This window comes from Lycorma delicatula, chromosome 1 (assembly GCF_047948215.1).
Source record: "Lycorma delicatula isolate Av1 chromosome 1, ASM4794821v1, whole genome shotgun sequence".
Classification (NCBI taxonomy): domain Eukaryota; kingdom Metazoa; phylum Arthropoda; class Insecta; order Hemiptera; family Fulgoridae; genus Lycorma; species Lycorma delicatula.
Window position 1 is genome coordinate 80,308,360 of NC_134455.1, and position 12,148 is coordinate 80,320,507.

Sequence of the window (12,148 nt, forward strand, 5' to 3'; positions counted from 1 at the left end):
ATGTAATTAACTGAATAAATCCAGATATTCTTCTTAATGTGCGGTGTGAAATTGAATATTGTCTAGACATTTTATGTGCTACAAAAGGTGTTCATATGGAATTTGTTTGAAGTTAATTAAGTATTGAAAATAAAACTGTTTGAAATGCTCTGCTTTTCAAAACTGTTTCAAATAAAACTTACATACATTACTTTGTTATATTTTTATTAACAACTGAAATGCACTGAATAATTTATGATAATTCTGTATGTTTTAAACATTAAACATTAACTTCAATAGCTTTAAATTAATTTATAAAGCTCAGTTATAAATCCTGTTTCTGTTTTTTAATTAATAAAAGAAAACATGATATTTTTTTAATATAAGTGTGTATACAGTGAACAAATTTATGTGCTACATATTTATAAATAGGACAATTAACAAATTTCTTTTTAAAATCATTGTTTTACTAGATAACTTCAAATGAAAAATTCCATTTTCAAACTTTTTATTATCTTTTTTTCTGTTTCACTTTAAGAAAGATGGACAAGGTTTCATACATTCAATTCATAGAGTTAAAACAATGATATCAAATTATACAGGGATAAAGGAAAGAAAATGAATACGGTGTTAAAAAATTTAGTCCATAAATAAATGCATATTTATTATGGCTATTTAAGCAAAATAAATAACATTTTATTCTTACACATTGTTTTAAATACTTGTACCTTTGGACAAAAAAAATATATATATATATATATTTATACACAATAAATTCTTAATTCAGTAACTAAATAATAATTATTATTATCGGGTAACTTTCAATCTTATCTTATTTACTGTTTATAACATTGTTCTTAATTTTCTAAATTATTTGTTCATATTAGAGTATAGTTATGTTGATTTTGTAGAACTGTGTATTACAATATATTTCTCATTTTTCTTAACGATAATAAGTTATGTATTTTATTATTTTATGTTATTTGCTCATAGCTGTCTCTAAATAATAATTAATATTATGAATTGTAGTGTGTTAATTCACAATTCAGTTTTATTATGACACTCATATCACTATAATAACTAAATTTGTTATCTTCTTATAATATGTTAATGATGCACCCAGCATCGCCTTGAGGAAACAGCAAATTATTTATTAATTATAACATCAGATTATTAAAAAATTATTTTATTTAAAATTTGTAGTTTTATTTTATTTATAATATAAGCTTACAAAAAAATCATTTGCAAAAAAATATAAAAAGAAAAAACTGATGTGGACACCACATGACTTCCTTAAATTTCAAATACAGAGTTTTTTAAAATAAAAAGTACATAAAATTTTATTTCATTAATAACTTCTGATATTTTATCATATTTTTTTTATGGATATTATTGAATTATTATTTATCGTAAAAGTTTTTTTACAATCAGAGGATAATAATTATTAATAAATCAATATATTTAAATTAAAAAAAGGGAGATAAAGTCTGATTCAAACTGATGTGCCTTCTCACAAGATTTAAATATTTCATTAATTAAAATTTTATTTGGCTATAACTGGAACCAATGAAAATAAGTACCACTTACAGGAAATCGTTGAAAAGCTTTCAATGAGGTTTGAGGTTATTACTGCAGTTAACAAAAAGTTCAAAATCAAATTTTTTTGGAATTTGGGCTTTTTTGGGGACTTTTGGTTTAGTCAATTGCAATCAAAAGGAGAGGTGCTGCACAATTATATGTTACAACAGTCCTAAATCCAAAATTTCAACATCCTACGGCTAATTGTTTTTGAGTTATGTGAGATACATACAAATGTCATGCTGAAACTAGTCAAAATGGATTCAGGAATGATCAAAATGGATATTCCTGTTGAAATCTGAAAACCGAAATTTTTCGCCATCACAATACTTCCTTTAATTCGTACAAGGAAGTAAAAATATTCCTCTTAAGAACTAAAGGAAAGGAATACATAGAAATTCATATACAACCAAGAATGAGCAGGTTTCTGAATGCAGGAATAATAATATAATTATTTCTTACGCTAAGCTTTCCATCAAAACATCTTGATTTTTGTGTGAAAATATTTCGAATACCATATTAATATCAGGATATATGTATATATACACATATATTCTATTTATATATACACTTATATTCTATTTATATATATATATATATATATATAAATTATAGCGTTATCATATAATCTGTAAGTAATAATGATTACAAAAAAATGCAAAATATTTTCAAATCATATCTGAAGACAATTTAATTTTTTAATTTAATAATTCTCAGCCCAGTTATGTAGAAAAAATTTGTAATAGGATCATCAGAGAATGTTTCTTATCAAAATTAATCTTTTGATAAAGACTAAGCATTTAACATACATAAAGAAATGCATAAAAGTTGAATAAAAAGAAGCTTTTTTTTATATCGGTTAAAAATAATGTATAAAGGTTTTAAGAGTACTTCTGGAAAAAAGTGAATGTTCTTAAAATAAAATATTATTCAGCATTATTTAAACATTTTTTTTTTTAAATGAAAAATATATCTGTATTTTATTAATCAGGAACATATTTTATGTGGTGTCTAATAAAATCTTTATTTTTTCAAATGGATAAAATAGATAAATAAATTTAATTAGATCTGCATGAAGAATAAAATTACAGACGTACGATAGAATAAATAAGATACATGTACTGTGGACCCTCTAAAAGGATTTTCTACCGGTAATGGTAGATTTATAATCTTTCATAATAAAGATCATTCTTAGGTTATATTTTGTGTGATCATATTTAAAATCCATATTTTAAATAATATGTTATATTAAATTTTTATGAAATTTATCATATTTTGCCAGTATTTTCCTATGTAAAACCCAAGCCTTAAGCTCTTACTTTGTTATTATAACAAATTAATTGTAAGTTTAATAATTAATTATTTCCTGCTCTTAATTGTCTTCTTGTAGATATTAAATACTGCTTTAAAAATTAAATTTTTTGTACATCACTGTACATTCTGGAAATTATTTTATTATTATTTAATGGACATTAAAATAATAGAATAATGAAATCTCTAAAAGATTTTTTACAAAAAAAGAATTTATCTTAAATAAACTTAATAAACATAAGTACTTAATATAATTGACGTAATAGTATGTATTTACAAAATGTAATAATAAAGCTATGCTCTTCTATAATGATGTTGGTACTTTGAGATGACAGAAACCCCAGCATGTACAAGTACATGTTTTTTCTTGAATAAAATTACTCTGTCCCAATCATATGAAATGCTAGGGATCAATTTTTGTGACTTACTTACAGTTTATTACTTATTTTTAAATTAAGACAATCAATAAATCCTACTTGAAATATAAGATCACAATATTAAATTGTGATCTTAATTCATATGAAAATCTTAATCTCTTAGTGTAATTTTGTTATTTTAGGTCAGTTTTTTATTAATAGTCAATGAATATATTTAAATAGGAAGAAATATGTATTTTAAATTGATATGGTCAATTTTGTTATAAAATGTACGTCTTTTTGGATGGACTGATTGACAGATAAATAATAGTTACAAAAACTAGACAAATAATCAATCTATTTTTAGCAATTTCATCTTAGAAATAAATAAATATTAATACAAATATTTTCTGTTAGATTAGTAATAAAAAAATTTTATTTTAAAATTGATGAAGAAATTTTAAAGAGATCGTTTTAAAATTTCATTAATATGTTGTATTGCATTAAATTTTTTAAGAACTAGTCTAGCCGTGGAGATATTTAAAAAGAATAAAAGGAATAATTTTGTACAAGCTGTTGCCATGACAAATGCATTCCTTTACCTAGAAGATCCTGTGCAATTAGGTAGTATCAGTATTTTTTATTTTATAAAATTAAGATATTTTAAATCTTTTTAAAAAACAATCATTACATGGATATGTGATATAATTACATTTTTAATGTTTGTTTTTATCTTATCGTTTTTTTAGGTAAATCATTCATTTTTAAACAGAGTGTTCCAAGAAGAAACGGAGAAACTTTCAGGACAAGTTTTACTGGTGAAAATAATGAAAAAAATTCATATAAACATAGGTCTGAAAACGCGTTTTTCAGTTACGGTTAGCGAAAGATTTCGTCCGGATTTCACTTATTCTAATAAAAAGAAGCCCCTACTGTTATTTTTTAGACTCAAATTAAGGAGTAAAACTGGTGGTTTCTTATTTAATTTGAGCTGTGAAATTGGATAAAATAGGTCCCAGAACTGTAACTCCAGTAGTTTTTAAAATATTCGACGTGCAACATAAAATTCAGTGTCGATAAACAATTTTTTTAGGTTTGTACAATAACTTTGTTAAATGACTAATAAATGCGAAGTATTTAGTAACAAAACTTATAGAGAATTTAATTTTGAGAAAATTATAGTAAATTCAGCACGTAAAAAGTAAATAAAAACGTTTAAAAATCAGCTTTATATTGAAGCAAAACAGACAAAAAATAGACAGAAAATCATATTATTCTTTCTGTACCTAATAAACGCTCATTTTAACGCATTCTTTTTAAACATTCTTCGGTGTATAGGTATTTACGAACAAAAGGGTATCTTGCAACGAATTCGTTTTCTGTTGAACCCCAAGTAAATCATCGCGTTAATGATGAAAATCGTGTGATTCAGCGTAGCGTAGGCACTAATACAAGGCGAATTTCATGTTGCAGCAGTGGTTTGTCAAAAAACAAAGTATGGCGCATCCTACAGAAAGAAAACTCTTTATCCTTTCTGCCTGCAGAAGATTCAAAATTTGTCGCCAACAGACTAATCTCAGCGGTTACTTCTGCCAATAGCTTCTAGACAACGCTGATTAGGTAAATTCAATTTTTTTGTTGATGAAGCCACTTTTACGAGAATAGAGTCTTCAGTTCTAAAAATAATCATTTATGGAGCAAAGATAATCCACATGGTACTGTGAAAACAAGTTTCCAACATAGATTTCACATTAATATTTGTTGTAGTATTATTTATGACAAAATTTTAGACCATTTGTTGTTTTTAGTGAAAAAACCGTACTGGAGATACATACATTAATTTCTTGAAACATATTTTGCCGGCTTTTTTGAAGGATTTACCTTTAAAAACTAAATTGCAAATGATTTTCTAGCATGTGGTGCTACGCCACATTTTTCTTTAGCAGCTAGAAATCACTTGAATGCTAATTTCTTAAACTGAATTGTACGTGGTGGACCAATCGATTGGCTACCACATCACTCGACTTAACGCCACTAGATTACTTTATTTGGGGCCATATGAAAACGATAGCATACCGACAAAAAGTTAATATTAAAGAAGAGTTACTCATTAAAATACGAAATATTATTGAATTTATACCAAACTATTCTGAGATGATACGTAAAACCACCGGAAATATTTTACGTCGGGTAGAGTGCTGTGTACATTGTGAAGGAGGGAATTTCGAATAGTTTCTGTAATTGAGGTTTGTTATACTGTTACGATTTATCATTTTGAGTATTTTATATTAATATGTAAAGAATATATTATATTAATATATTAATACTTGTTATATAATATTAGATACAAAAAGAATAATACGATTTTCTGTCTATTTTTCATTTGTTTTGCTTTAATATAAAACCCATTTTTAAAAGTTTTTATTGGATGTATTTACATTAATTTTCTCAGAATTAAATTCTCTGCAAGTTTTGATACTAAATCATCGGCATTTATTGGTCATTTAACAAAGCTATTTTACTACAAACCCAAAAAAACTTGTTTTTTGATACCAAATTTTGTGTTTTACATTGGATATTTAAAAAACTGCTGGAGTTACAGTTCAGGGGAACCTGTTTTATCCAATTTCACAGCTCAAATTACATAAGAAACCACCAACTTTACTCCTTAATTAGGATCCCAGAAATTACAGAAGGGCTTCATTTTATACGGGCGAAACGCCGCAACTCGAAAACAAAGCGTTTCCAGACCTATGTTTATATGAAGTTTTTTATTTTCACCAATTGAACATGCCCTGAAATTTTCTCCATTTCTTTGTGGGATATCTGTATAATTAATATAACTTTTTAACTATTTGTTTTAGTGCATAATATCATAATTTTCTATACATATAACAAGCTGAATTTTACTACATAAATCAATTGTGTATATTAAAAAATATATAAAATTGCCTACATTAATACAAATACAATATATTTTACATTTATATACATAAAACAAATCAATTAATATATTTATAAATATATTCTATTTTTTTTAATATACACAATTTTTATTGATTTTAAAAAGTAAAATAATATTAAAAATATAAAACACTATATATATATATATATATATATATATATAATTTATTATATAAAGATATTACTGTATCCTGTTTTCATTGTGTTTAATTTATGTAAAATTTAGTTTGTTTCCCAATTTCATACACATTTATAACACAATTAGTATATTATATTAAATTTCATATAACATTTGGTAATGTGTTGAGATGTTGATTTTTATGCGCTGCTATAAAATTTCTAAGATTTAGTTGGTTAATTTCTATATTTCTATTTCTTTGAATCTGGTTCCTGTTTTTGTGAGGTGATTTGTAAAATTAACATAAAACAAAGATCTCAACACCCATAAACCCTATAATTAATGTCTATAAATACATTAAATTTGACAACATAGAAAATGATCAAATTACATTTAACTAATAACTTATTCCATTTTATACTAAAGGAGTTTCATTAACAACAGTGTTACTGCTAACTCCACTGAAGGAGGTTCTGGAAATTAGCTCCTTAAGATCCTATAGAATAGTTTTTACATAATTTAAAAATGAATAGTTATAATTTTTATTTATTTTTGTATCTTATCATGTTTTGTTATGTTGTTCACTGATGATAATATTCTTTCTTTACTAAAAAAAGAGCTTGATGAAATATTGGCAACGATTTCTTAATACAGGTAAATTTTTAAACATTTGAATAAATATAAAATCATCAATTTTTTTTGAACATATGTTTTTCTATATTACTGTTTTTGACATAACATTATATGGATAAAAAATTATCTTTTTCAAGCCAGGAGTTGAAATAAACAATCCTAACTCACTCCCTTAGAGGCTGTCACAAGTAAGAGTGTCATTTTGCAAGTTGTACTTCACGTCATACAATGTTCATTCTTCAGAAAACGTTTTCTTATTTATTCAAAGGGTTATGGTAGGCAGCTTTAATTAATGGCTGGTGCAATCACTGCATTTTGTATCAAGACTGCTCATTTTTAAATGAAAGGTATTTAAATTGAATACTAAACTACTAATGTATTTAAATACTGATTCAGATTGTTTACAAATAATTTTTGTATAATTTTCAAAAGGCAACAATTTCATCTTAACATACATTAAATATTTACTTAACATAACAATGTATCATCACTAAAACTATAGAAAACAGTAGTAGTACAATATTTTTATCTAGTGTTAAATGATTTTTACTCCAGTTTTTAAATTTATTTTAAGTTTTTATTTTATTTACTAAATTGTTTCAATTTATTCTGCTTATAATTGTTACGCCTTTACAATTTTTTCTCCTTAGGTAGTAGTCACATTTGACCGTATAACTTTTTTAACACTTTGAATTTCAATTTATACTTAGTTAAATGCAAAATCATAATAAATATTTTTCTAGAATATTCTTGGAATTTGTGTGAATAAAATTATTTCAGTGAGCCAGTCACTAATAAGCTAATGTTTATTCTAAATTAATCAATTATTAATTTAGTTTAGCCTTTATATTACATAACAACATACATAAATTACATTTAAGCCAATACATAATGCTGATATATAGTCCAGTTAATACTATATATGTTTTGTTGATTTATTGTATGTTAACTAATTCAAAGATTAACCTAACTTTTAACATATCTGTTTTATACAATTCTTTTGTTTGATGGATTTGGTGATCTTGGAGGTATTGGTGGAGGATTTACTGGTTGATTTGTGGTAGTTGGAGGCTGTCTTTGAGGTAAAGGAGGTGGGCAGGTTGCAGATGGTGGTGGTGGAGGTGGCCCAGATGGCATTGGGACACTGTCATAGTCATCGGTTACCGAATTTTCTTTTTTTGGAGGTGGACAGTTTTCTTTGAAAGTAAATTGAGATGGAGCTGAATCCTTTTTTGGTGAAAACTTTGATGAAATACTTATTACACCAGCTTTAGGTTTTTGGATATTTGGAAGGGGTGGTCTTGTCGGTGTAACTGATGGACTTTTACTCGGACTTACTGGTATTTTTGATTGTTTTATTTCATCTATTTCCAATGTCTGTGTGAAGTCATAAAGTGGTACAGTATTGTTATTCCATAGTTGAACTTCTCTATCAGTTAGGTCTTTCCAGTTTGGTGTTCTTAAGCACATTTGTAATGTATATCCACCGACATTTAATACTCCTTTTCCAACAGCTTTCAAAGCATTCCGGCCATCTCTGAATGTTACCCACATTGTATCGTCAACAAATCTAACAAGAATTACTTCTCCTATTTCTCCAAGCTCTTGTAGAAGTAGATTTAAAAATTCACCATCAAAAATAGATTCTTCTTGACTTTGACTATTGTTTACATGAATAATAATGGTTGCATCAGGAGGTCCCAATTCTTGTATTACTTCTGAAAATACTTTTTTTCTTTTATCTTCATCAGTTAAAAGGATTTCATTATCAATTATTGCTATTACTGGTCGGTGATCACTCAATTTCAATTCAGCACGGCCGTAATAAATCAGTTCCCCATTATTCCAGTCATGATCACATAATTCACTAAAGATATCTTGTTGTCTTTTCCATAAAACACGATCAGTCCATGCAGGAGCACGACATTTCTCGCTGGTATCATAATCACTTGAAAACAAGTCATACTTATAAGTTGGCGCAAATTTAATTGGTCCTTCAATAAAATACTGAAAAACGTTTCCTTCATTTTGTTGCTTTTTCAGTTGGTCATGTTCTAAAATTTCATCAAGTGCATTCTGTTTAATTAATTCTTTCATTTCTTCTTTGTCCATATCAACGCGATAATTGAAGTCCCCGCACCAGAATATATAATCGTGTGATTCAAGAGATCCTCCCATAGGAAAACTAACTTTACGACTAATTTCTGAGTAATCTGAATTCCTTTCATTCACCTGTGACTGTCCAGCAGCAAAATGAGCACAAAGAAAACAAATAGATATACTGTAATATGTAAAACGAATCGCTACAGCACCCTTATTACCTGTTGCACCTCCTAGACCTGTTTTAACTGAGTCAACTGCCAACTCTCTGATATAAGGTGTATGTATTGGACGCACAAACAGATATAAACATACACCTACCAATTGTATGTAGGTAAGCATTACATATTCTTCATCTCTGGATAAAACTTTTTGTAATTCTGTAGCCCAAGCTTTCGCATTTTCATTACTAGCTGCCATAATATTACTGGCGTTCAAATCAACAATTTCTTCAAAACCTATTGCAAATATATCAATGGGCACATTACTATCATAACCCTTCTCACTGATAAAGCCTTGTGCTTGAGATTCATCCAATTTTGGTGAATCAAGAAGCCAGTCAGAAAGTGATTGATCTCTATACACGACACTTCGAAAATGTTTTCCACCATTAACATTGTAAGTTCCAACAGCCACTCGCATACTCGAACTATAAAGGAAATTTGGTGATTTCTTATACATTTCCATTAAAACATTTTTTGGTGCATGCATCATACTTGATGGAAGAAGTGGACTTGTCTTCTGCGCTATTTCACTGTTTAATAAATGACCTACTAGCAAAACATCAAATGCTTCTTGTTTGCTGCTGTCTAATAGATTATTCTGTATCGTACGTGCTGCTGATCTTGCACCATCCATTAATTTAGAACCACCTTGAATGGCACCGGTGCCTGCATAAATCTTACTAATTTCATTTCCATTGTTTATCCACATTTGACGAAACACTTCTTCAAACCTAGATGTTATTTGTTGTTTATCCCCAATATTTAATAACTGCAATTGTTTATTTAACATTTCTAAACCAAAAAATGTTTGTACACAATTTGTTCTATCGAGACAATCTAAACAGTTTGTTCTAAATGTTCCTTTTTGTTCATTTAATGTTGAATCTCCCTTACAATAGAAGACAGAAAATAATTGCATTTGTTTTTCAACTTTTTTTAATAATTTACTTAAATTTTTTGAATTACCTCCTTTGCATTCTTGATGATAATCAAAAATTACATGAGAAATATTTTGTCCAGATTTTGAAGCTTTATGTTGCGTTTGAAATAGCTGACTAAGCATTCCTTCACCTTCTTTACTGCCAACTAAACTGGTTCCTAGCAAATTTACGATTACCTGATGTCCATATCGTTCCTTTAACATTGTTAAATGTTTTTCAAATGCAGCTGTCGATGCTTCAGGTCCTCTAGAAATCTTTACTTTATGTGAACCTACTTGAACTCCTGGTTGTTCCCAGAATAAAGGAACAGAACCTCTTACTTGTATGTAAGATGTTATTTCTTCATCTACGTATATGACTTGTTCTGTTTCAACAAAATTTGCTACATGACCGTCATCATTTACACCTCTTACATTAAATCTTGTTCCGGCTCTTTCAGAACTAAGTCTTGAAATTATTGCTGCTCTCGCCTGTCTGGGTCCAACGTAAACTGTTCTAATATCGACACTGCCACACATCACTTTGATTAGCCAATCAGAGCAATTTACACCAAAACGTAGTAGATGAACATGTTGCATACGATTCCAAAAAAATCTATTATCAGTATCTTTTGTCTTTTGACTTCTTTGTGCGCAAAGAGTAATATCTAAAGCTTCACCCTGTGATGACCAAGAAAAATAGAATGTTCCTGAGGTTAAAACTTTTCTGACTTCTGAAATCCTTTCTTCATCTTCAATTTGATTACGTAGCGATATAAAATTAACTTGCGTCACACGAAAAATCTCTGAATGTCCTATTTTTCCTACCGATACACAACCAGTGACTGTTACTAGATAAAGAATTGTTTGATCATCTTCTACATTCAATTGTAAAACTCCTAAACATGTATAAGCATCTAAAATTTTGGTATATTGACGCAGTACAGCTTCTGTCTCTTGAGGAGAAAGAACAGCTACTGCATCTGATTCAAACAATATAGATTCATTTTTGTTTCTATGATTTAGTAAAACACTATATGGTGTATCGGTATCAGAAGTTTTCTTCTCAAATACACGTAATACTTTTCCCATAGCCATTGTTAGCTAAATTAGTAGATTAACTAAAATTGATTAAATTTCAATTGAACGGAGTTAATATTAAAAAATTTTTGACAGACCAATAATTTGTTCGTGTTCTGTTCACTTACTATTAATTTTTTTAAATAACATGATCTAATCCATTTTTAAAGTATATTTTGTTTAAATCAGAGTAATTACTTCTTATCTTAACAATAAAATCAAATATTATAATTAAATAGTTTACATGTTTTTTAAATTAAAAAAAAGTATAATAATAGAATTAATCTCTCAGGTTTCTAATTTTGGAAAATAAGTAAAATTTATAGATTTTGAAAAATATATAAGTAATTTTAATTTTGTAGTAAAGACGATCCAAATTTACTTACAGTCAATAAAATAAACGTTCTTCTATTTAACACCTCTACCTCCAAAACATTTCTCTTCTATTACGTTATATTTTTAAACTGTACGCCGATATAAAACTGTATAGCATTAACATATTAAAAACATAAACACTTAAAAGATTTCATGTTGCAAACAGTGCTTATATTTAAATGAGAAGAAAGATGTCCCAGCTGTTAATACAAAGTGTGAGAAAGACGGAAAGCGGTGAGCTAGAGTAGCATTGTAAAATGATAAAGATGGTTGAACAGAAGAGGGGAATGAATTTCGGTGACGCGTGCGCCCGAAGAATTCCATATTGATTGTATATCGTGTACGCATACTTTTGGACTTACTACCTATCAAATGCAGTGCAGTAGGTCATGAAAATGAAGTCACCATTATTTAATAATAAATGCATATAGTAAACTAACAGCAAAAATATTTTTAAAATATCGTATGTTTATAATACGAGTAAAACAAAATTTTTCTTTTAAGTTATGAA

At 27.5% G+C, this 12,148-nt stretch overlaps 1 pseudogene; it reads right to left on the bottom strand.

Annotated features, from left to right (window-relative positions):
• Positions 1–7,054: 7,054 nt before the first annotated feature.
• On the bottom strand, positions 7,055–11,384 carry LOC142318131 (synaptojanin-1 pseudogene; annotated as a pseudogene).
• Positions 11,385–12,148: the final 764 nt, after the last annotated feature.